Here is a 26,635-nt window from a genome sequence, read left to right as displayed (position 1 = left end):
TAATGCCCCAGTCCACAATGGTGAATCAGTCCACCTGCAGGCATAGAGGACTGTTCCTGTACTCATTGTCCCATCTCGAGGGTCTGAGTCTCATCACTGCTTCTCTGCCTCAAGATTTTCTCTAGCACCACCGGGGCTTGTTCAACCAAGTACAGGGCAGCTTGAAAGGGATCTGAGTTTTAACAGCCCTAAAGTCAACCCTCACCCATGAGCCTAATTAGGGACATACTTACCCCAGCTTTCCATCTATCATTGTGAGAATTCTGAGGTATGTTTTGTATGAAACCTCGGAGGGAAGATATACAAGAAACTGGGGCAAGATGAAGCTCCAAATACTTGCATGTGTGGACCTGCTCATTATGTGTCCTCTCTCGACTTTTCTCCATTCTCGGTCTTGTTTTCCCCACTCTCTCACTTCTGCTTGCTTCCGCAGATCATCTCCTGTTAAACTATTTTCAGTGTATGCCTAAAGGAAACCCAGACTAAAGCAACTTCCAAAAACAATCTGGACATTTTATTATAAAAAACGTCTAGAATTTTTAGCGTGGGCACCATATAGGTGACATGACTCCAGAGAACTTTTGTTTTCATAAGTAGGATTAAAAGATTGAAGATTTCTGTGTGGCAGAAGAGAGATGTGGCTAAAAAAAAAAGAGCCTTTAGAACAAGATTGCATAGGTTTGAAACTCCCTCAACTAGTTACTTCTTGATCTCACTGCTTTGAATTCCTAGAGACATTAATAAGCTTGAACTAGTAAGTTGCTGTGAGAATCAATCATAGAAGAACTTCTGACATTTCACAAACAAATGCTGAATATTTGCTATTGCTGTTATTATAGGTTTACCTACAAGCAGTGGTTGAAACAGCTCTGGTGCCAGTGAATATGACTTCCAGAGGAAGTATTGCTGAGGAATACACTGAATGTCCATTATTGTTTCAAGTATGTCTATTTGGCTTTGCTGATAGTAAGGTTGAGGGCCAGAAAGTCAAATAACACCTACTCAAATAAGGTAATACAGAAACAATGTGTATTAGAACTATATTTCATGTTTTATTAAAAAGAAAATAATAGTAACAATTAAAAAGAAAAAAGTTATTTTTAAAAATATATTTTGTTAACCCAATATATCTAAAATATTATAATTTCTACATGAAATGATAATTATTAATAAAATATTTTAAATTTTTTTCATACTGTGTCTTGGAAACTTGTGTTGTACTTTATTTTCACAACACACCTCAATTCAAACGAGCCCCATTACAAGGATTCAATAGCCACATGTGGCTAGTAGCTATCTTTATTGGATAGTACAAACTTATTTAACAATATGCTAATATTGCTTAGGAAGTGGCTCTGTCCAATACTGTATGTGTGTCTGTATGTCTGTGTGTGTATGTAAAGTTTTATTTTGTTTTAAAATGACACATAATAATTATACATATTTATGGGTAACTTATTTCAATACACCTATGTATTGTATAATGATCAAATTAAGATACATATCATATCCATCACCATACCCTCCTACCTGTTGGCTACTTTATGAACTATTTCAAAGTTTCTTTGCAAGTAGAATTATTTAATATGCTTACAGTTTCCTTAGCTGCTACTATGGGGCTGTCAATTCTCAATTCATTGAATAGTCCTGTGTGTATTTCTAGAGGCCCATCTATCTTCTCACATTCTGTTTTTACCCTCTCATGAATTGTGAAGCCAGACAATAAAATCTGTTTGAATTGCTTTCAAAGATGCCTGTGTATTTGTGAGTGAGAGTCTGAGATGTTTTAAGAGCAAAGGACAGGATTTTTATCACTTAAGCCTTATATGTGCTGGCCCCTTTAGTTTTGGTTTTTAATTTTCAGCTCTTGATTTCATTCTTGATAATTTATATTTTTAATAAAAGGATACAATGCACTCTGTGTGTGTGTGTGTGTGTGTGTGTGTGTGAGAGAGAGAGAGAGAGAGAGAGTTGATGAGTTGGTAATCACTATATTTTTACCCATAGCTTTGAGAGTATCGCATTTTTTATCTTCTACCCAAGCAGGTCACCATGAGGACAATAATATGACAATCCGTTATCATTAACTCTGTTGGAGAGTTTTGAAGACACTAGAGAGAGTTAAATGACCTGGAAAACTCAGTCTATGGGAAAGTCTATTGTATTCATCTCTGTTATTTCCACTGCCATGCATCATTGAAATCTTAGAATATGATTTCTTATAGTGACATATAGACACAACAGAAAATTTTCACCTTCCTTTTAACCCCAAATAAAATCTCAGAGATTTGAAAGATATTTTGTATTCCACATGCTAGCTTAGTATCAAATACATTATTAATACATTATTAAAAGTTATTTTCAGAAAGTAATTATAAAATGTTTAATTATTTTAAGGAATCAATCTACTTGGGAAGCATAGAGATAGTAGGAAATTTCAGTATAATATGGATATTGTTTGTAGATAAGTCTATGAAGTGGTGGTCACGCTAAGTCTTGCAGATTTTCCCCATTCTATAAAGCAAAAAGAATGCATGAGAATTTATAAATATTAGCAACTACAGTTTTTAAGCTAATTTCCCTGAAACCTATCTGTTTTATCCTATGTGTTAAGTGTAGCCCCAAAAGTCACCTAAATCACAGGTGATCCAAAAATGTGTTTCTTTTTTCCCATTTTCAACACATCAGAAGAAAATTAGGTAAGAAAAAATTGTTTGAATAGTAAACATACCAGCTTGCCAAATGTAGCATTAAAATAAAAGCATAAAACTTTTTACAAATGACATTTGCAATCATGGTAATAGAATAGATTTGACTAAACACTGATCTTGTGCCACAATGTGCAATTTAAAAACTACCAGGGAAGTTTTTTGGACAATTTATTATGCTTTTTCACACAGGAAATCATCACTAAAAAGCATATATAGGTACCAACTTCTAAATTACGATGCATGAAAGTATGGATATTTTAAGTTTATTTACAAAGGAAAAAGAAATACGGTTGTGCTAAGTGAATTATATCATTCATGAAATAACATTCCAATATTTGAACCTCTGGCTATCGCCTCTTAAAATTTAGTAAGACAAATACTGACACTTGGAAACCATTTACAGTGTAATCTTGGATACTAATAGACTAATTAGTTAATTTACCATACATTAGCTGCAGGGGTTTTCTGCTTCCTAATTTTGACATCTTGTCACTGATGATAATAGATCATCATTTGAAGGTGACCTAACATTTGTAGAGGCGTGGTTGCCAATTCTCTTTATTTATGTTTTAACTCTCTCTTTCCCTTAATTGTTGTACACCATAATAGAGAAAAACTTCAATCTGGAGAATAATTTGTAAATAAAACAGCCATATGTATATGATAAAAAAAACTGTAACTGTGAATATCAGCCATATCAACTGTTACTTATGTAATTTATTCTTCAAATATTAGTTTAAAATGCACTATGTGGAAGACATTGTGGGGGCACAGATTGGTATAAGGTACAGTATCGAGCTTTAAAAATATTGTATAGAAAATAAAAGCAGAAGAACAAATATTGATACTATCACTTATTATGCAGCATGTTTCTTTTATTTCATATAAGATGAGACTGAGACATTGTGGAAATAGTAGGATTTGATCTTAATTTTAACATGAAAAGTGGAATAATTGGGAGCATAGGGCATGCCAGATAGGGTTAAAATATAACCAGAGAAATTAGTGAAGGAAAGTAAAGTGCATATTTAGGGATAATGAATTGTCAAAAATCAGTGGAATATAAATTATTTTTTAAATAATAGTTCTATCAGTTAGCTATTGCTACATAACAAATCACCCCAAAACTTTACGTTTTAAAACAATAGTAATTTATTATCATTAACTCATCTTGAGTGGCTGAAGGTCAGCTGATTATGGCTGAGTTTGGCTGGGATGTTTCATCTGGAATGACTCTGTTCCACATCTCTCTCTTTTTATTCATTATTCTCTTGATGATGAAAAAAGAGCAACATGGCTCATGGAAATATGCATGTGTCTTAAGGCCTGACCTCACCGCTAGTAAACTATTCCTTTTGTTAATTTGGTTGTTCAAAGCAGGTCACATGGCTAAACCCAAAGTCAAGAATCAAGTAGGTATATTTTATTCCTTTACTGAGAAGAGCTACAAAGTCAGACACTGAATATGCAGAGATTGGAAGAGTTAAAAAATTAAATACAACATTGCAATTTACTACAATGATAAACTGCAAACTTGGAAAGTTGATCTACCGCAGATATGTAAAAGTAATGATTGCTAAATCTTTTCTTTTATTATTATTTTACAAGTAAAAGAAAGTTATTAAAAGTTTAGGCACCAAGGTGTTTTGTCACAATTGTGTTTTCTTTTTCATTTATTTTCCACTATAGTCACCTCTGTCATTTTGTTAACTGCCTTTTGTGGGTCTAAAATATCTTTCTGTATGTTGAGGTAATTAAATTATTACCAATTTATTCTTTCTAAAATTTAAAGTTCTGCCTTTTAAGTCCTATATCTATCTATAGTTATTTTAATTTATTTATTGTATGGCATTCTGAGAGATCTTATTTTAATTTTTGATGAGTGATATCTTTTACTAGCACAATTTTATAGCATAGTCCCTTCTTTCTCCACTGGTCTTCAGTATCACATCACTTGTAAATCAAGTTTTCATAGAGGCATAAAATGTTCTCTGAGTTTTCTAGTATCTTCCAAAGGTTACTGCAAGGCTCTATCCTGCCCCCAAAACACACTATCTTAATTTTGCTAAATTAACTTTTTGAAGTTAGACCAAAATAAAACCAATCGAGGGAAGATTAACACTCTTGAAAATCGAGTCTTCCTATCTATAAACACAATATATCTCTCCATTTTTATGCATCTCAGTAGGGTTTTGTATATATATATATATATATATATATTTGTGTTTGTGTGTGTATGTGTGTGTGCACATGTGTGTGTGTATGTTTATTTTTAGGCATCTCCTTTATCAAGTTTAGGTCAGAAAAATAAAAATAAAATTTTAGGTATTTTAATTAAAAAGAAATTTAGATATCAACTTGTTTTAAACTGTAAGAAAAGCTGAAGAAACAAATGACAGGAAAGACCACTGCTAAATCTTAAAATGACTGCGAGTTTTCAAAGAGTGGGCCATTGCAGAACTCTAGATAACTACCAGCAATTAGCATAGCTTCCAGCACTGAGGCGTATGATACTAAAAAATGCATCTGAGGCCACTGTGGCTGGAAGGACAATGATAGGACTTCTGCTTCTCTTACATTTTCTCTATCTCTTGTACATCTCCCATTGAGTGGCACCTCATCATGAATCCTGCTGACAGGTGTTTTGAGAAACGCAGTTATCAGAGTCCCTGGCCTTCTAACATTCTGGAGAGCACAAGAATTAGGAAAGAGTGCTGTGTACTAACCCAAAATCCAACACAATACTACGCAATCATTATTTCCATTATGTATGAGATCTCTTTTTATTCCATTTTCTAATCATTTATGGCAGATAAGAATGTATCATTTTTCTGTTAGTCTTATATCCCACAAGAGCCCCAGAATGCAAATATTAATGCCCAAAGGCCAAATCTATATTTTCTTCCCTTCCTTTCCCTCTCTCCTTCCCTCTCTTCCCCCTTACTCTGTCTCTCTCCTTCCCTCCCTCCTTTCTTCCTCCTTCCTTCCCTTCCTTCTCCCTTTCCTTCCTCCCTTCCCCCTTGCCTCCCTCCTCCCTCCCCTCCCTCCCTTCCTTTCTTTTCTTGTTTCCTTCTTTCCTCCTTTCTTCCCTTCTTTCCTGATGTACTTCTTTTCCTTTTTTTTTTAAGTCTTATAAGACTTTCAGTAAGTTTCAGTCTACTCTGTGGTTAAAAATGTATGTTACTTATTCTATCACAATAATAACCATCTGCTAAACACTTTTCAGATGCCAAGCTTTAAATATAAGGGATTGTGTGTGTGTGTGTGTATGTGTGTGTGTGTGACTGCTTGTATATGTACAGATATAGATAAGATCGATTTTGTGTGAACTTTTTGCACCCTTACAAAAATGAGATAGTATTCACTTTTTATAGTCAAATGAAAGTTGAAGTTTATAAAAATTGAGATACAGCCAAGTATCTTCAGTCAGCAAATATTACAGCACAGAGTTAATCCTAGTTTTAACTTATTCCAAAGCCTATAATCTTTCATTTGTTAGAATTGCCCCAATACACTCAGCAAATGTGACAGTTTCTAAGCAGAAGTCTGTATCTAGTTAAGAATTTGTCTGTCTGGGGTTCACTCTGTACACTAAGCTTAGCAAAGAGAGACGAACTGAATTTCAGACCCATCTAACGAAGAGATAGAGCCCTTCTTACATTGTAGGGCAGCCTTGAGGTGTTCAGGTGACTGAGCCTTCAGACTAAGAGTTCCATTGCTTGTATGTAAGCAGAGGTGGATGGAAATTTTCTTATACTCAAAACTTACTCCAGAAAATAAATATTTCCTCTGTTTCCATGAGTTATTTCCACAATAGAAATATTAAATAAACGTTAACATTTGCTGAGCAAGTATTATATAGGAGATATTTTGCATACATTCATATTAATGAAAGTGTGTGCATGTTTTCAACCTGTGGATGCCTTGCATCACACTAGCAAAAATTTATGTACTAGAAAGCCTACATGATCTGTTACATTATCACACTAAAATGTATTCTTTATTTTTCTTCTTGCTTTGGGCAAATTCAGTTGTCTTACGTATCCTTAGGAACTTCAACTTGGAAAATATTAATGCACCAACATATTTCCTACGGATAGGCTGATAATGAAAATAATCCATCGATATCCAACTTGAACCACCCCGTCCCACCACCATCACTGGCAGATAGAGATAAATGCTGTCCAAGAAATTCATGCAACCTCAGATTACAATGTTTCACACCAACTTATGCATATATTTACTTAAGCCATTCTATTTTGTTTCACCTTACTAGGCTTTTTTTTCTTTTTGAGATGGAGTTTTGTTCTTGTTGCCCAGGCTGGAGTGCAATGGTGTGATCTTGGCTCACTGCAACCTCCTCCTCCCGGGTTCAAGCAATTCTCCTGCCTCAGCCTCCCGAGTAGCTGGGATTACACACATGCACCACCATGCCTGGCTAATTTTGTGTTTTTAGTAGAGACAGGGTTTCTCCATGTTGGTCAAGCTGGTCTCAAACTCCTGACCTCAGGTGATCCACCCATCTCGGCCTTCCAAAAGGCTGGGATTACAGGTGTGAGCTACCATGTCCAACCTTACTAGGCATTTTTATACTTCATATAACTAATTTTCCTATAAAATTCTTCAAAACAATATTTTCTAAAACACAAAAAACTATACGTGTAGTTAAAATAAATAACTAATTTTTGCAAGTAGTAAAACACAGATGTCTATAAGAACCACCTCAAAATTAATTAAGATTTTATTGTTGAATAACAATTTCGTGTGGAACTGTTCCATCTCCCTTCCTGATGATAGGAAATTACACTTTTCATTCATCTGGACACATGACCCTTGAAAGATTACTGTGGACACTCTAATTGCTAAGAAATTCTTTCGAGTATTCATTCAAAACTGTCTCCATCCACCTTCCCTCATTATTTTGTCAATTCTGGACACACTGTAAACATTTTAGCAAGTAGTAGCACTGTTACTTTATACCATACTTATGTAGCAACCGATATGAAAAGTCTTTCTCTTCAAATTTCTATGTAATTGTCAAGAGATTTAGAGATGAAAATTAGATTTCCTATTTTCGAAATTCAGAGCACATTCTACTCTATTCTTATCAACTGTAATACTCTCTAAGAGATGCATACATTGATACTTAGAGGTGTCCTTTCATGAAGTGATGAGAATCCTGGCAATGCTAAAAATCTATAAACCTAGAGCCATTCAGACTCTTCTCTAATGAAATAAAGCTCTTCCTCTTGGAGCTGAGCCAGTGTCTCCTGGATGAGTTGTATAAGTTATTGAGTGAAACATTTCATTCTCAAAGGCTGAGCTCAGGACCCCTTTTAATATAAATTGCCTCTTATTATGGCAGGAATTTAGTTGGTTTTGTCAAGATGAAACTGTCAGTTTTGCCGCAGAATGTTTTCAGTTGTTACAGTGACAGATTAGGTGCAAGTATATGAATGAAATGGCATTTTATTTAAAATGACACTGTGAATCCACTCTCGTCAGATTCATCAATTCTAATTCACTTATGTCTTTTTGGAGTGCTCAGTTTGTCTCATTTGTTTCAATTGCTTCCTATTCTACCAATACGCTTTTCAATTAGTTGGAAGGAGCAACAACAAAAATGACATAAGAGTGCACTTTGCTCTGCCAAACCTGATTCTGCAGGTTCTCTGTGCAGTTAAATACACTCTACATCCTCAACTTGAAACCTGAATTTATTAATAAATTGACAAAGAGCCTCTTCTAAAAAATTAATTAGACTTCTGTTGAATTACATGAATTTAATACAATTTGGTTGGTAATTGATAGAATGCACCAGTTCACAGGTGTCCAAGACATTTACTCTATTCTATTTCCATCTGCTGATGTGTCTAGCATAAATTCAAATTGCATATCCATCATGCATCTGGAAGTGAGCATTAGATCTGAAACCCTCTTACATACAGCTGCTGTGCTGTGTTCAGTGGTTCCGTTGTCTTTATTTGAATGTCACAAGCATCATAAACAACTTGTTTCTAACATTACTACATTCAATTAAGGTGCTTAGATTTAATTTATCTCTAGTTGTCACAGATATCTCAGAAGTAAAAAAATACATAGAGTTTGATTTGTTAACGTGCGTCCATGATTATGAGTTAAGAACAAAATGCTTTATGTATAGGAAATAACAGCTTCCAAGATGTTTATGTTTACAGACAGAATACAGATTATTATTATTATTTTGTGTATGTAACCTATTCTTAAATCATTCTTATTGTAACAAATAGAACTTTGATGGCAAAATTTGGCTTACAATCTGTCTAATGTTAGAATATAGCAATGGATTAATTTATATGGAACTCAATTTTTTCCCATGATTTGAGGTTTCACTATTAGATACTTCCCCTTTCCTTCTTTATACTTTCTCTTTAAATTTTTTTTTTAATATGGTTGCTTTTCTTCACAAGATTAATTTAGAGATACCTGGTACAGTTAGGGCCTGCAATCAAAATGACAGACTGGCATGATTTAATGAAACGAATAAAAGACACATGGAAAGTAACATTTTCTGCAATGAGCTGCCAGAATTTGAGTGTGGCTAGTAGAAAGTAAAAGCAAATATCGTGGTAAAACTTTAGACGCCTACACCTTCCAAAAGAACTGCTCTCACATCCACATTTAGTAACTTCTCTTCTTTAATGCTAATTTTCAAGCTTGAAGGTACTGAAAGCATAGAGTAGGATGAGGAAACTCCTCTCCTATTTTGAATCAATTAACCTGGATTAACCTAACAAGTTAAAGGATAAACATGTGACAGCCTTGAAATTGGGTACACTATTGTCAACATTTTATAAATAAGCAGAAAATAAAGATAATCATTCTATATTCAAAGTGTATTGACCTTCTTGGTTGATTATTTTAAAAGTACATCAGAAGTATTGTAGTTAAGTAGCACACAATGGATTTAATTCAAGATAGTCTACTGGTGCCACTTAGTCGTAAATAATAAATGTCTAATGATGTATTTCAAAGTATTTTAGAGTACTCATTTTAAAGGATTATTATTACACAATGCCCAGTTTTACTCAAAATAAGTGTAATTACTCTTTAGTAATTTCTGTTGGTTATGTAAATATGTTAGAAGGCAGAGCTGCTGTGCAAACTGCATAAAAGCCGTCTGCCTTCAGAAGATACCTGTTCCCTGGTGGGGATGACTCTGCCTCTCTCCACCCATGACTTCCTGCTTATTTAACTTTAAGCATTGTCTTAAAACTCAAGCACATACAAAAAGCACAAAAGCCATCCACTAGCACATTATATGTCGGTTGAGAAAGATATCATGGAACAGGAGGCTATATCTGAGTATTGTTTTTCTTATTGTTTTCAGCAATTTTATACCACATTCATTTACTTGCCATCCTCATATCAAACTAAAAAATTAGTAAGAACAAATATTTTACTGTGTTTCACTTTTAATAATATTTGCAGAATATTTATAGGGCATTTATGTTACTGACACAATCAAGATGTTTTCAATTCAAAGACAAATCACTTAATTTGAGAAAATAACATATTAAGCTTTAGCATATTCAGCAGTTGTATTAGGAGCACCATTAAGGATATGCATGAATCTTATGTTTTTTTTTAACATTTCTTTCAATTTTATAGGCAGTTTAATAAAGATGAACTGTACCTGCTTTCTGAAAACAGGGTCCAAAGTATGCTCTTGACAAAGGAACTAGTTTCTGTAAAGTAATCCTTTTGCAGTAGTCATGCAAAAATGATGCTTAGTAGATGTTGAATGGCATTAAATGGCAATCCTTTAAAGACACCTGTTAAGAAATAATATATACTATTGTGATTACAAATGATCCTTTTTTCAACTTTGCTTGACCAAAACCCATGCATCTTATTAAATATTTTACATCAATGTTCTATTTAGTTATACATACAATCACTATGCTTTTTACCCATATAAACAAATACAGCTTCTAATCAGGTGTATTTATGTAGTTGCTTTTTCAGATGTATTTTTTTCCTTTATAACTTATATTTAATAATATAACATAATGTAACTCTAAGCTTACATGGGCTACAATAGCTTAAAATATTTAACACACTAACTTATACATGCATTCCCAGCTTTTCCTAATTTTTATAAGATAATAATATGAAAATTATATGCTATTCCTGGCATATGTAATGTTAAATTTATTATTTATTTTATTTAAGAATTTATGGCTGGGTGCGGTGGCTCACACCTGTAATCCCAGTACTTTGGGAGGCCGAGGCGGGCAGATCACGAGGTCAGGAGATCGAGACCATCCTGGCTAACACGGTGAAACCCCATCTCTACTAAAAATACAAAAAAGTAGCCAGGCGTGGTGGTGGGCACCTGTAGTCCCAGCTACTCAGGAGGCTGAGGCAGGAGAATGGCGTGAACCCGGGAGGTGGAGCTGGCAGTGAACCATGAGTTGTGTTAGGAGCTCCATTAACGACATGCATGAATGGGGCCACCTCTATTCTCTTTATTTCTAATGAAGTTCATTGTTTAATGAAATTCTCTACACACTGAAATTTATATTTCTATTAAATTTAATCGTTGATAGATTTATTGATGTATTAGCATTGAAAACATAGCATAGCTACCCATACATATATTTGAAATAAGAATCTAATAACATATTTCTTATCGTTTTCAGCAATTTTATACTATCTTCATGTACTTGCCATCCTCATATCGAACTAAAAATTCAGTGAGGACAAATATTTTACTGTTTTTCTCTTTAATAATATTTCCAGAATATTTATAGAGCATTTATGTTTATTGACATAATCAAGGTAAGGAATATAAGTTTTAGAACTTTAGATTGATAACTTCAGAGTGATTGAAGGCCATCAACTAAGATTCCATGTTAAAATACTACCAAGAGTCCAGGGAAACCTAAGGTACATATTTCACGATCAGATTGAGAAAAAGTATTTCAATTGCTTGTAGTTGTCACTACCAAAGGGTACTGACCTTTATGACTTCTATTTATATTATTTGGAACTTCAGGAAATTGACATTTTTCTTAAACAAAAGTAGTGAAATATCAGCAATTTTAAATATGTCGACCTAAGATTTCCTTTAATCTCAGCTTGCATTTCTGATATCAAGTCTAAATTATAGATATTATTGTAGTATACAAATTGTGAACAGAAGGAACTATAGATTCCTTTTTGTCTTCCTTGCTTTCTCCCTCTGTCTCTTCCTCCCTCCCTCTTTTCCTTGCTTTTGTCCCTCTTCCTTTTCTCTTCTCCCTTCATTCTTTTCTTAATATTGTAACAATTTTACATTTCTGCTTTACGCCTTTGTGCACGAAATTAAAAACTAAAAAAGGCAGGCATTTTGTTGAGGTTTACAAACTTAGGTGGAATGATAGTTACTTAAGCAAACAGCACATCTTTATTTTAGGATTTGACAAGTTATGTTTTTTTCATCTTGGATTGTCATTAAGATGAATGTTTTTGGAAGTCAGAATTTCATCTTCTTTTTACTGTCATTACTTCTTAGCAATTATACAGTGCATCATTTTTCCCTACTATATGGAAATATTGAGAACATTAAATGAGATAATACACATAAAAAGCTTACCAAAATGTCTAGCACATATTGAGTGAATAAGAATTATCACTAATTATTTTCACATTTCATTATGAACTAATATAGCAAAAGAAAAAAATTATAATGAACTCTATTGTTGTGGTGATGGTTGTCATTTTGCAATTCCTTCCTCAAGTTCACTTCTTAGAAGCAAAGCTTTTCCATTTTGTCTCTGGAATAAACTCACGCTTGTCTTTAAGACAGTATGTTGTGATGACGAGACTACTTCATTTGTAGTCAGAGTCAGATTTCTTTAGGTTTCTACCATATACTTATGCTTAGATCTTAAACACTTATTTACCATTTCTGGGGGATAATGATGTCAGATCTTATGTCTGCTCGAGGAATTACAATAAAAGTCTTAAGAAATAATAGATGAGAAAATTATTCCTAAACTGAAAGTTTTACATATGCTAGTTGTTATTCCTCAAGTTACACTTTATGAAAAAGAATGACCTTTGCCAACCTATATTTTTCTCTCCATTTCTTTGAAAACTAGATCAAATCTAAATAAGTAATCGTAGGTGACTTACTGTAAAAGAAGGTAAGTTGTCTTATTATTTCACAACCTTGCTTCACACACCATAGGTCAACATACATTTATCTTGTATAGTTTTGCTGTGATTTTTTAATCTAACATGAATTTTACTTTACAGATGGAAAAATAGCCTAAAATTGTAAAAGCCATCTAATCACCTGATATTCTTATTTTCTTTTTTACAATCAAAACTCCCTTTATTTCAAATCATCACCAATGTCTGTACCTTCTTTTTAGAGTCTATCTCATTTCTCTCTTTTATTAGGCTGGGATACAAAAATTTGTCCCTTATTCTAGAGTGGCTGTCTTGAATAGACTCTGCCTGTAATTTTCTATTCTTAATGTATTATTGACCAGAAAAACAATTATTTAAACTTAACATGAAATAAAACCTTGTAATTAAACCTTAAATTGATAATTAATTTTTATCAACAACATAGTAACTTCAAGACAGTATTCAGCACTGTTCCCTATGCTTCAGATGACCACTTTCCACCCTTGTCCACCTGAAGAGCTTCTATTCATGTTAAAATCCTGGTTTAGATATGACATTTTTAAAAAAGTTTTCCTGATAATGTTTTGTGTTCTTTCTACTTCTGAAACTTGCTACAAATTACCTTATTAAATGTATTGCCCAACACTAAGTGATACATCATTGGTGTTCTTATAAGAAGAGGAAATTTGGGTACACAAGGAGACACCAGAAACATGTGCAAGCAGCATGGTGATCAAGCGAAGACAGGAGTAAGGCCGCTGTCTGCAAGCTGGGGGAGAGGCCTCACACGAGACCAAGCCTGGCGCAACCTTCATATTGAACTTCTAGCCTCCAGAATTATGAGAAAATTTTCTGTCATTTTAGTCAACCAGTCTGTGGTATTCTGTTTTATGGAAGCCCTAGAAAACTAATACAACTGGGGACAAGGAGATCTGGGGAATAGACATATAAGTTTATAGACACTCTACAATTTACTAAGGAAGAGGCACTAAACAAAGCAGTGCACAGAATGGCTTGGCAAACTAAAACCAGTCTCTTTCATCAGACACTGTAGTATGAGCACATTGCAGTATAAGCACACTGACACATTAACAATGTGGCCATGTTGGCAGAGATGGAGGTTATGCGTGGTGCCAAAAACATGAATCCTCATTCAACAAAAGCTGATCTACCTACTACCTCTATAGAAATCTCAAACTTCCAGCAACTGAGTGCTACACTGAGATCACCCACTACCCTTCACCAATATGATATTATTGATTCTACTCAATCAAGGTGGAAGGAATACCTTTTGAGTAGAATCAAAGCATATCTTAGGTGTGGGTTTCCCTTTCTTGCCCGCATCTCTTCAGCTAGCAGCACTCTCCGATAAGTAACCAAGTCTTTGATCCACTGACACAGAACTTGGATAACATTACATAGAACTGATGGCCATACTTAACATCAAAGGAGGTACATCAGTGGACATATGATCACAGGATACACTGGTTTAATTACATACCACATTACTCAGAAGCCTAATGAACGGGATTATTTTTAACAGTATTTAAATACATTAAAATGTTAAAAACAGTATTGAATACATTTAAGTCCTCTCTATCTGAATATATATATATATACATATATATATATATATATATCATCTCCTTTCTGTATTAGTCAGTGTTCTCCAGAGAAACAGAACCAGTAGGATGTATGTGTGTGTATGTCTGTCTGTGTGCTGTGTGTGCGTATGTGTGTATGCAACTGGAATTAGTTTATGTGATTATGGGAGCTGACAAGTCCCAAGATGTGCAGTTGGCAAGCTGAAGGTTTAGGAGAGCCAAAAACGTAGTTCCAGTCCAAAGGCTGGCAGCATCAAAACACAGCAAAAGCTGATGTTTCAAAGTCTGAAGGAAGAAGAAAAAAAAAAAACAAGCAATGTCCCAGATCGAAAGCTGGCAGGCAGAAGACATTCCCTCTTACTCACAGGTGGGTCACCCTTCTGTTCTATTCAGGACTTGAACTGATTGGATGGGGCCCACTCTCACTAGGGAGAGCCATCTACTTTACATGGTTAACTGACTGAAATTTTCACCTCATCAAGAAACACTCTCACAGACACATCCAAAATAATGTTTGGCCCAATGTCTGGGGAGCCCATGGCCCAGGCAAGTTGACACATAAAATTAGCCATCACACTGTCTTAACCTTACATCACCCTTCAACATTTGCCCTATTTTATTCTTAAACAGTACAACTATATTGAATAAAAAAAGATATCCGTACTTACTCCCCTCCTTTTTATACATCATACTTTTTCCTTTCCCATTGTTATGTACCTTTCATTCTCAATATTTCACTTTTCTTTTTCTGTGCCATAGAAGGTTCTTAAGTGTTGAATTCCTCAATGTTTGATTCTGGCTTTCTTTAATTCCTAAACACTTCCTAGGCAATCCATGGATTCAACATACCACCTATAGACAAAAATCTTCCAAATTTATATCTCTTTTTTCCCTTGGATTCCTCAAAGTCACAACAAAATTACATGGTAAAACTGAAACTAGGAACTATGCCTGCTTCCTTTCATTGCCCCTTCCAACAGCAGTGGTAACAATAATCATCTCATCTTCCGGTGTTCTCAATCCCAGTCAATACTTTCATCATCTTCCTAGCTGTATAAACCATAAATCCTAAAGCCATTTATTTATTTATTTATTTGAGAAGGAGTCTTGCTCTGTTGCCCAGGCTAGAGTGCAGTGGGGTAATCTCAGCTCACTGCAAACTCTGCCTCTGGGTTCAAGCGATTCTCCCACCTCAGCCCCAACACGGGTAGCTGGGACTACAGGTGTCTGCCACCACGGCTGGCTAATTTTTGTATTTTTAGTAGAGATGGTGTTTCACTATGTTGGCCAGGCTCGTCTCGAACTCCTGACCTCAAGTGATCCACCAGCCTTTGCCTCCCATAATGCTGGGATTACAGGCATGCTAAAGCCATTTCTGACATCTCATTCTTCCTCACCCATGAATTTATTTATCAAATCATATTTATTTGACCTCTGTATATATCTCAGGTCTGTTTCTTCTCCGTTTCCACTCCCATTCTTGTTTGAATGAGCATCTTTTCTGTATTCACCATTGAGTTGGTCTCCCTGCATTTCACTGTCGGCCTACTTGAAAGTTTTCTTCACGATGAAGCCAGAATGATGGTTCAAACTGCAAATCAAATAAATGTCTAGATATGTTTTTTAAATTTGTGTAAATCTTAAAAATTTATATACTGTACTTTGTACTTTGTATACATGAAACTAATTGACTTCAATAATGTGTATAATTTTTATTGAGTCTCCATTATGTGATATACACAACACCAGTTACTGGAAATTCAGAAGTGAAAAATATAAGGTCTCTGAGCATAAACATTATGGTCCAGTGGGAGAATGAGACTGGTGAATAGCCAACTCCAATTCCAATGTTGTGTGGTAAGTGCTATAACAGGGGTCAGCTTGGGTGCTATAGAATCACAGGAAGGGCATCCAGCCCATTACTGAGCATTCAGAGAAGGCTTTTGTGGGGAGGTGACTTCCACCTGAAGAAAAATATGAACTGAATCAAACACCAATAGGCGGCTATCATTGTGGCCGGGGAGATCAGTTGAGTCATGTGGTTGGCGATATCATTTGACACATTAAGGATGTTTTCTAGGTTATTGTGAGAGTTAAAAATAATCCATGAAGTAAATACCAATGATAACAGTAGACTCCATACTTACACACATATTAAGTATCAGTTTACAAAATCCTTCTGAATATATTAACCCATTTAAGATTCAACCCAGTGCTACTGATGTCAAGATAGTTTTTCGTTTTGTTTTGCTTTTGCCCCCACAGAGCCTATAGCATAAAAAGCTTACAGAGTGAGTGAATGTTAGAATCTGGAATAGCACAGTCCAATTCACCTTTTCTATAAACAGGATATAAAATTCTGTCATCTCTAAACAGACTTAATTGATCTAATGTGTACAAGACTGCAGATTTTCAATTAATACCAAATCTTCATATTTGTCTTTTCAAGGATATTTAAAACCTTAACTTTTAATTTAAGTGTTGATTGTCTTGTAGTGAACCATTCATGATATGGAGTCAATGTTTAATGATACCAGGTGGATCATCGTAATTCCAGATTAACTACATCCCACTGACACAATTTCTTCCCCACCCTGCTGCCACCTGTCTGGTACCAAACCTGCTCAGCTGTGGAAACTGACAGCTGGTTCTTCAGGGGGGAGTAGTGGGAGCAGGAGTCAGGTGAAAATGGCTCATTAGCAATGAAATGAAAAAAATATGCAGACTTCCCTGTAGACGTTTTGGATGATGCTCCTCTCTGCCATTGCCGATTGGAGAGTTAATTGCAAAAAATAAAATCAATTATCAAAAGTTTTTGAAATTATTATGATGTGATGCCATCACATTAAATAAATTTATCTTTATTTCTTCAGCTGAAGTTTTTATTTTGACATGAATCATAGCATTAGTGCTGAAAGAAAAATATTCTGACATTTTTGCTTTCTGAGCACGTCCAGGGACGTTGTTCTAGAAAGAACCCCAGGATTGGGAGTTGGCATACTGAATTCTAATCATTAATTAGCTGCATAAAATCACATGCTTTCCTTAACTTCTCTGGACTTCAGATTATACATGAAAACAACAGAATTAAATGGCCACAATGATTGAATTGTACTTAATTATAGACTTTCTTCTGTCCTTTTGGCTTTATTTACTTAAAGTTATCAATAGAACACTTATTTCTCTCAATAAGAATACTTACAATGTACATGTAAGAAGACATTTCTCTTACATTTATGGGTTTTTATGCTGTTTAAAAATCTTTTCATTGTGTATATGAAACGTTTGAAATGTCATTAAAGACAAAGTTTTATACTTGGATTTTGAGAGTTTTCAGTCTAGGACCACATCACCCAGAATCTGCCCAAATTTATCTGAAATATGGAGGTGACAGAAAAGTGCATGTGGAGACAACCCAGTTGTTATAAAATTAAAAATACAAACTCTTTTGTAAAAAACTCATCTGCTATAAAATATTAGCAATTGAACTATTTATAGAAGTTTTCTTTTTTTTTTTTACAGTAAGTTAATTATTGTAGAAGGGCTCTTAAATATCCTTTAAATTTTAGAAAATTAATTATATTTTGCTAAAAATTTTTCCTATTTTTAAGATCAAAGCAGAAGCAACGCTAAAATCATAAAGAAGATTAAATGTATGAAACAAGTTATCAGTGTACAGTGGCTCCTTGATATTTAAGCAGTGTTATATTCTTTTCAGGACCTTGATTCTCTAGAGTATGTCAAAATGTTAGTGATACGCTTATGTGCCAAGAATCACCTTGAAACCACCAAGACAGACTGGAAAAGTTCCCAAAATGAGCTTTTTCAAAAACCACATCTCACCCTTTATCGTCTAATTCGTTTCTCACATATGTGCACTTGTCTTCTGACCTTTCTCATTTCCTGATAGCTTGAAGCTCTGCCATTAGCAGCAAGCACTAGAAGTCATATTGCTACATCTGTCACTATTATTTAAGAATACCATCCAACTTTAAGATAAGTAGAAATTTTCTCCTATAGTCCTTTTTGGCTTCCTCAGTATAGGGTCAAAAGGGCTGCCTGCAGCAAATAACTGAGCACAGAATTGGTTGTTGAAATACTTCATTTCATAAAACCATGAACTCCCAGCCCAACTTTGTTACCGCCATTTGTCACGCATTTACCACATATGTCTTCTGTCTTGAAAAACTCATCTCCCCTAAGCCCAATATCATGGAATACAACTGCTTTTCAGACACCAACACAAAAATCTTGGCAAAGGAGATAGCCGACTGAAGTCAGTTTTAACAGACTTTATTCTCTTAGGGTGCTGAGAATCTGAGAGCAACTAAAGCTGAAAAAGGTCTTCCTTGCTTTTCTACTACCGGCACCGCAGCTGTTAGCACTTCTGGTGTCGAGGTGCAAATGTCAGGAAGGTACCGTCAGTAGAGTAACACCCATGAAAAACAGCCTGGCAGCCTGGCTGGCAGCCAGAGCCCGCGATCATTTCGTTATACACGGCTCGGAGCTGGACTTGTTATCACTGTTTCCTCCAATTGCTCTTAATTAAAGCAGAGAGATTTGCTTCACTTCAATGAAATGAAAGGTCTTTTTCTTTTTTTTTTTTTTTGACTCAGTTCAAAAGAGTAATTTCAAAAGTGAAGACTAACTGAAGTGCTTAGAATATTACGGTTCAGCTTTCTGTAATACATTAGCATGTGTGCCCTGGGAGAAAACGGCTTGAATTAAAATTTGTCCCCCAATTCTCCACCGAAGGGTCGTCTACTGAAAATAAAATACACCTGAAAACTTATTAAAACATATGAGAGATATACAACACCTAAATGTTTATTTTCATCACTCTTTGAGTCTTAGCGATAATTACCTAGATATACTGTAGAAAAAAAATTGTCATTGAAATGATTTCTCAGATTTTAAGAAATTCTAGAATTTATTACAAAAATGTATAGGCAATTTTATTATACTCATTTCCCTCTAAAACTCTGTGATTTGATATTGGTACAATGCTATCACAACTAAGGAGTAGGAAGAAGATGCCTTTTTCGAGGGATGGGACTCGAGGGATTTGAATGTTGACAAACTTCCTGGCATCGTCAATTGCCTTATGATTTGTAGTTATCAGCTTCCATCTTGGATATGATAATTTACTAACCATTTTATCAGAATCTACAGGATGATGATAAATGATGATGCCCTTGGCCTTGGAGCAAATCTAGTGGACATTCTTTCCAGGGACATCTGCTACCTGCGTTCATAATCAGAAAACAGGAATGGCTCCTCTAGAAATAAAAAAGTATGCCACGCTTATCATCCAAATTAAAGAACAACTATCAGGGGCTTTACTTCCCATGGCCACTTTCCACATTTACATACACATATTCCCATGAGGCACACATATCCATTTACTTCGCTATAATTTGCGTCATTCTATCGACTCTATAATTTGTGTCATTCTATTGTCTCTTCTTTCTATCATTCAACTCTTGCTAAGATTACCAGTGGCTTTCCAATTAAAAGAAATACTCCATGAAAAGAATCACCGGCTTGCAATATATATTCAATCCCTGTGCAATCCCTGTCACCTTCTAATTTTCAATATCCATTACCCATTCCAGGATTTACATTCTAAAACTTTGTCTATTCAATATACCCATATAGACTTTCTATACGCTTTCATACCATCCCATGATTTTTACCTTTTTAATGTTATCTATTTTTTCCTATGCATTCTTGGCTAAAGTGAAATAAAACAACACAAAATATAAAGTCATGTTCCTTGTCAATTACTTATTTTTTATCCCAACTATTTCCATCTAATAATTGACTATGTTCTATTGATGACTCAGAAGTACGTGCCAAATCTGGAATTTTCTTTTCCATCTCCAATATTAAAGTTCAACCTGGTTCCTTCCTCACTCTGGCAATGGCTGAAGTCTGCTAAAAGTTTTTCCTCTTCCTCTTTCTCTAATTCCATCTTGCCCTTTAAACTACAACACGTTTATGGTTTCCTTACCAACAAGCCTACAGTGGCACATTTAGGAACAGAAGCATTTGTAGTCTTCCCTTTGCCCACAAAATACGTTCAGAATGTTTAGCCTGAGGTCATTTGTAATAAATTTTTCTTCTAAATCATTATCTGATAGTTCAGTGAACTGCTTATGCTCAGTGAACTATTTATGCTCAGTGAACTACTAACCAGACCAAATGCTTTTATTCTTCCATGACTACTAGAGTGTATTCATCACTCTGCCTAGAATAAATATCAATGTCTTCTCTACCCTTAATTATGTTGCTACTCAAAGTATGGTCTGCAGAACAGCAACATCAGCATTACCTAGGAGCTTGTTAGTTAAAAACACAGAATCTCAACACCCTGCCGCCCTGCCCACAGACCTACTGAACAAGAATCTGCAATTTTTACAATATCCCACTGTTTATTATATACAACAAATATTCTCTTCTCTGAAGCTACTTTCTTATTTATCTTCCCACTATATCTTTTTCACATCCTACTATAGCATCCATCTTAAAGTGTTATGGATATTTTAATTACACATGTGCACCTCCTCACCATCCTCCTCTTCTTTCTCCTCCCCTCTCTTCCTTTCCTTATTCACCTATCCCTTTCTCCTTTCCCTACGCTATTCTCTCACTGTTACTTAATAACAGTAGTAGGGATAGGAGTTTTTGTATTAACCCATCCCTTTGGCTGTGTGACAATCAACTGCTTGCATTTTTCCTTTCAATCCGGTGGTTTCACCTCCTCCAGAGAAAGATGCATTTTCTCTTTCTTTTGTCTAGAGAGTAAAATCTCTCATTATTTAATGATGAAAATAAAACTAGCCTTTACATAGTCACTACTGAACAAGTGAAAGTAGTTATTTGGAATGAGATGCTCTATGTCCAACTGTACATGGCACAGCATATGCACATCCATAAAATGAATAAAACAGCACTTCAGAATGCTTCATGTAGTAGACGAGTAGAACATACTTTTTCTATCAAACTGCATCTGTATAGTTGTGAGATACGGATAGATAAAATATTTCAGTTCCTTAAAATATTTTATAACACACTGGTATACACATCCTACTTGGGCTAGCAATGAATTAATTATTGTTCAGCAAATTTGCATGGCATAATTTCTTATATATTATGTTATGCCACCCAGAAGCTATATATACCCTCAAAACTGTCATTATTATATTAATTAATATTTGTTGACTATTGAGATATTGAAATTTGTTTATACATGTCTAAACAGCTTCACATGTCACCTTTTACCAACCCCCTTTGGGCTAATCTGAGTTTAAATCTCAGGTTTGAACTTTCTAACTTACGTCCCAGATACCTTAGAGGCAGCTAGTCTTCACCATTCTCCTTCATTTGTAGCCTAGGATATGCTCATCCTAGAATGTCTTTTATCAGTAAATTCCTTATTGCGTCAAGAAAGTCTATGATACGACTAAGGATAAAGAAATATAAACTGATGGCAAAGTTTTTGCAAGCACAATATATACTATTGCAGCAGCAAATCATTAGAATAAATATTTGCTGTTCAGTTGTGTTGATTGTTATGGACATAGTTTAAGTGGAGTTTGTTAAATAGAATTTTAACCATGAAATAAAACATTACTAAATATAATTTTATGTGAATTAATCCTTCTTGTAAAGGAGACAAAATATTCCTTGAAACGTACACTTTGGATAAAGAAGGATATTTTATTTTGTATACAGAGCATCTTTCCCGTGGTAAATTAAATTCACTGGAGCAGATAGGATCCCCATAAACCATAAATAAATAATTTTGTCTTCTCTTTCCCTATGTGAGAATTTCCCTGCTGTTTCAATGTTAGTATGTTCTTAGCAAATTTTCAGCTGTCTGTAAAAAAAGTCTTAAGTCTAGAATAAGTTAGCGGATGGGCATTTGTTCTTAAAATTAAAAATTCAAATAAAAATGTATTAATAGCACTACCTTTATAAGCAAAAGAAGTGAAAATCTGTGTGAAAGCACAAATGATTCAAGCTGAAAATGGGTCACAATGATTTACATATTTCAAGATAATTAGTTTTTACTCCTGAATCATGACGTACATCTGTGAAATTATTTTACTGGTGTAATCTTACATCATAACTGTTAAAGCCTATTTTATTTCTATTTGATTTCTATTCATCGAATATATTATCCTAGAGAAAATAGCAGTGATAGAAAAAAAAACTTCAAATCTTGGATTGTGTTAGATGTCACCTGAGAGGAAGGCTAATCTGTCTATATATGATTGAGTGAAGTGTAATTCCAGGTAGCTCTGGGTTTTCTACTTTTATCTCTTACTTATCAGCTCGTTCTACTAAAACTGCTATTTTTCTCCAGCCTATGAATAGAATGAGTACCTTCATTAAAATCTTGTCTCCTTCACTTTTTAATAGAAGACCAGCAATTACATCCCTAGGCTTCCAATTGTTTAGGCCATTTATTTGCTGAGGCACCTGGGAAAAAAAAATCACTTAATTTCTCTTAAATCCTTTTTTCTTCTCATTTATCATGTAGGATTTTTTGGAATATAATAACAACAGCTAATATTTATTGAATACTTACCAAAATGTTGCAGAATGTTCTAAGCATTTAACATACACTATCTGAATTGTCTTATAGCAATCCTATGCAGAACAGAGATAGAGAAAGGCTACATAATTTGTCAATACCATACAATTTGGCATAGAGAGACTGAATAGAACCAATTTTCTTAACTGTCTGACTATATTATAATGCATTCTGCTGAATGAAAAGGAAGGATATTATAGCAGAAACTGTTAACTACCATTCGGAGAAAAAATTGTATTTCTTGCAGGTCATGCATCGTGTAAAACACTATTATTGAATATTTACAACAATCCCATAAAGAAGTCAGCATTTTTTTTAACATATAAAGAATCGAAGGCTCATACAGGATATATAATTTGCCTCTATTCAAAAGGCAAGTAAGCGACAAGATAATTTTTTAGAGGAACATATGTTGTCTTTAACTCGGGTGTTTTATATTGTATGTTTTTCCCTCTCAAACAATGCTACTCCACTGCAATATTTGAGGAGGCAAATGATACGGATAAAATTGTTTATGTATTATTTAATTTATTTTAATTTTGCTTTGTTTTGTTGTTGGATTGATGCAAAATATATATTCATATTTTATCAGAACACATTTTCTGTACTACATTTCTGATATTTCATATCACGTGATGCAACCCAGTCACAATCAAAGAATGAATTTGTGGCCACTTGAAATTTATCTCCTGGCTAAACAGCAGTAGCAGTCAACAAAACAACCAACCAAGGTGATTTCTTCAGAGGTAGTAGCTTAGGAGGTATAAAAGTCTGCAAAGAATTTGGCAAGCTACACCTATAGATAGTAAACAGGCCTAAAAGTAATTTTTAGAGAAAGAGAAACAACTAAAAGAAAATATTTCTTAATCATCCTCTGGGGCTTTGAGGACAAAGAGCTGTAGGTGCTAGAATATTATATACACAATTAATAATATGGTCAGTTTTAATACTACAACAAACTAGCATAAAATAAAAGGTATAATTTTCTTAAAATACTAACACTATTGATTTAAAGAGTTCGACTTTTTAAAAAGGATTATTTCAAGAACCACTTGAAAATAAATTTGACATTAAGTATTATTTATACCTTTGGCAAAGATCAAAGTAACAGCATTTGGTTTAATAACACTGGAGCACTCTTTGACTCTAGGGACAAATTTTAGAAGAGCATTGTGATGAGGTTTCAGAATCCCTTTCCTAGTGAAAGAACCACAACTGGAGAAAAATATTAAACAAAAATGAAATCTCTGGAAATTGTCCTAAATTGTCACTCCTCAACTCATTTTATAAGGTCAACACAACACTGAAGCCCAAATATGACAACGGTTTTCTAAGAAAAATAGCGAATTATAGAACAATAACCCTTTATATATGGACATTAAAGTATTTGACAGAAATTTAGCAAATCAAATCAGATAATGTATGTAAAAATACATCATGACCCAGTGGGAAAGAATACCAGATGGTGTTCCTACTTCAAAACTAATCAGGCTGGGTGCGGTGGCTCATGCCTGTTATCTCAGCACTTTGAGAGGCCGAGGCGGGTGGATCACAAGGTCAGGAGATCGAGACCAGCCTGGCCAATATGGTGAAACCCAGTCTGTACTAAAAATACAAAAATTATCTGGGTGTGGTATTGCACGCCTGTAGTCCCAGCTACTCGGGAGGCTGAGGCAGGAGAATTGCTTGAACTTGGGAGGCCGAGGTTGCAGTGAGCCAAGATAGCACCACTGCATTCCAGCATGGGCGACAAAGCGAGACTCTGTCTCAAAAAAAATAATAATAAATAATCAACCTAATTCATTACAGTAAGACAATAAAGGAGGAAAAAGGTATATGCTCATCTCAATAGACACAGAAAAATATTTGCCATAATTTAACCAACAGAGTCACCAAATATGAATTGTGATATTTTCATATAAATAGGCAATTCATATTAGTATATAGTCTATTATTTCATTTATATTAATTTAAGAAACATGCCAAATCCATCATTGTTGCTATAAATCAGGAAATGGCTACATGTTTATAGTGTGTATTGAATAAAAGTATCACAAAAGTACTTCTCAATTGACAGAAATATTCTATATTTTGATTGGGATAGTGTCTAATAGGTGTATATATTTTTCAAAACTCATTGAAATGTGCATATAGATGTGTTTCAGTGTAATAATGTGCCTAAAAACAAATAAAAGGGTAAAGAAGGGCAAAAAAGTAAACTGTATTATAAACATTTTACCAATGTAATAATTAAACCATAATTCACTATGTGACTATGCCAATATTTAAGAGTGTTTTATTGATAATTTATCATGCATCGAGTTTTTCAAGATTTTAAATAATACTATTATAAATGTCTTTCTGAAAACATATTTGTTTATAGTTCATAACATTTCCTTGGATTTGGATTTCATAGAAGTTGAAAAATTTTCACTATTTGATGCATATTTCCAAATTTCTTTAAAATTACTATATTATTTTGTTATAAATTATTAATCAGCATTGTATGTGTCTTTCTGTAGATATAAATACGTGCGGATACTTATGTGTGTGTATTCACAACTTTTGAGGCAAAATTGGCATACACTAAATTGCACATATTTGAATTGTACAATTTTGCATTTAATTACACCTGTACACCATGAAACAATCATCTCAGTCAACACTGTAAAAAGTGTCCTTATATCTCTTTGGAATCTTTCCCTCCAAAGTTATCGCCATATAAAGTCATATAATATAAATGAAAATTTTAGAATTTTAGCGCTGATCTGCATTCTGCACTATGGATTCCTTTTTATTTTCCATCATTTTATACAATCGAGCTATGTTCTATAATCTCTTTTGTCTGCCTTTCACACAGTACAATAACTTTGAGATTAATATATATTAATAGTTAATTTTTTTAAAAATCTTAATAAAACAATAGTTTGATTAATATTATCATATAAAACAACTGATGGCTGTCATTGGACAACCACTGTAGGGAATTTTAGAGTTGAGAAGCATAAAATGAGTCTTGGGATATTATTCTGGGCTTCACTGTAGGTATTTAGATAGCAAATATGGAATAGTGGTATTGATAAGTGGCAGTTGGAGCTGCTATCAAAGAAGGAATGTGGATAAGCATCCCATCTATTTGTTGAAAATATTTCTTAGATTCTTGGACAATTTCTGGACTGCAAAAGCACAGAGAAAGACTATGGAAGTTCTCAAGGCAGCAGCTGCTGGGAGGCAGAGAGCAAGTGAAGAATCAAGAGTCTTGTTGTTGGGAGGGAAATCATTTTTCTGGTTCATCCAGAATGGAAAGATTTTAGTGGATACACTGTGCTTTCCAAACTAATACAGGCCTAGCTTAACAAAGCTAATAGTAGGACTCTTCAGCATCAACGTGCCTACCAGAACAAAGTGCAACATTTTTTTTAGGGAAGGATCCATGATTCAGAATTTCCAAGTTTATAAGTATCACTTGTAATCTCCAGAATACAAAAAAAAAAAGAAATAGCAAAAACAAAACCACCCAACACTCTAGATATTTAAAAAGTGACTGATATTAATAA

The 26,635-nt window shown here is 34.3% G+C and overlaps 1 protein-coding gene across 1 annotated transcript in view; it reads right to left on the bottom strand.

Moving 5' to 3' along the window:
- CNTN5 (contactin 5) overlaps positions 1 to 26,635 on the bottom strand; it is a 1,349,686-nt gene that overhangs the window by 1,030,014 nt on the left and 293,037 nt on the right. Inside the window, exon 2 of the mRNA XM_032167221.2 lies at positions 10,387 to 10,525. The gene's annotated coding sequence lies outside the window, so the exon portion shown is untranslated. The remainder of the gene's footprint in view (positions 1 to 10,386; positions 10,526 to 26,635) is intronic.

This window comes from Hylobates moloch, unplaced genomic scaffold (assembly GCF_009828535.3).
Source record: "Hylobates moloch isolate HMO894 unplaced genomic scaffold, HMol_V3 SCAFFOLD_11, whole genome shotgun sequence".
Classification (NCBI taxonomy): Eukaryota; Metazoa; Chordata; class Mammalia; order Primates; family Hylobatidae; genus Hylobates; species Hylobates moloch.
This window is presented reverse-complemented; position numbering and strand designations above follow the sequence as displayed.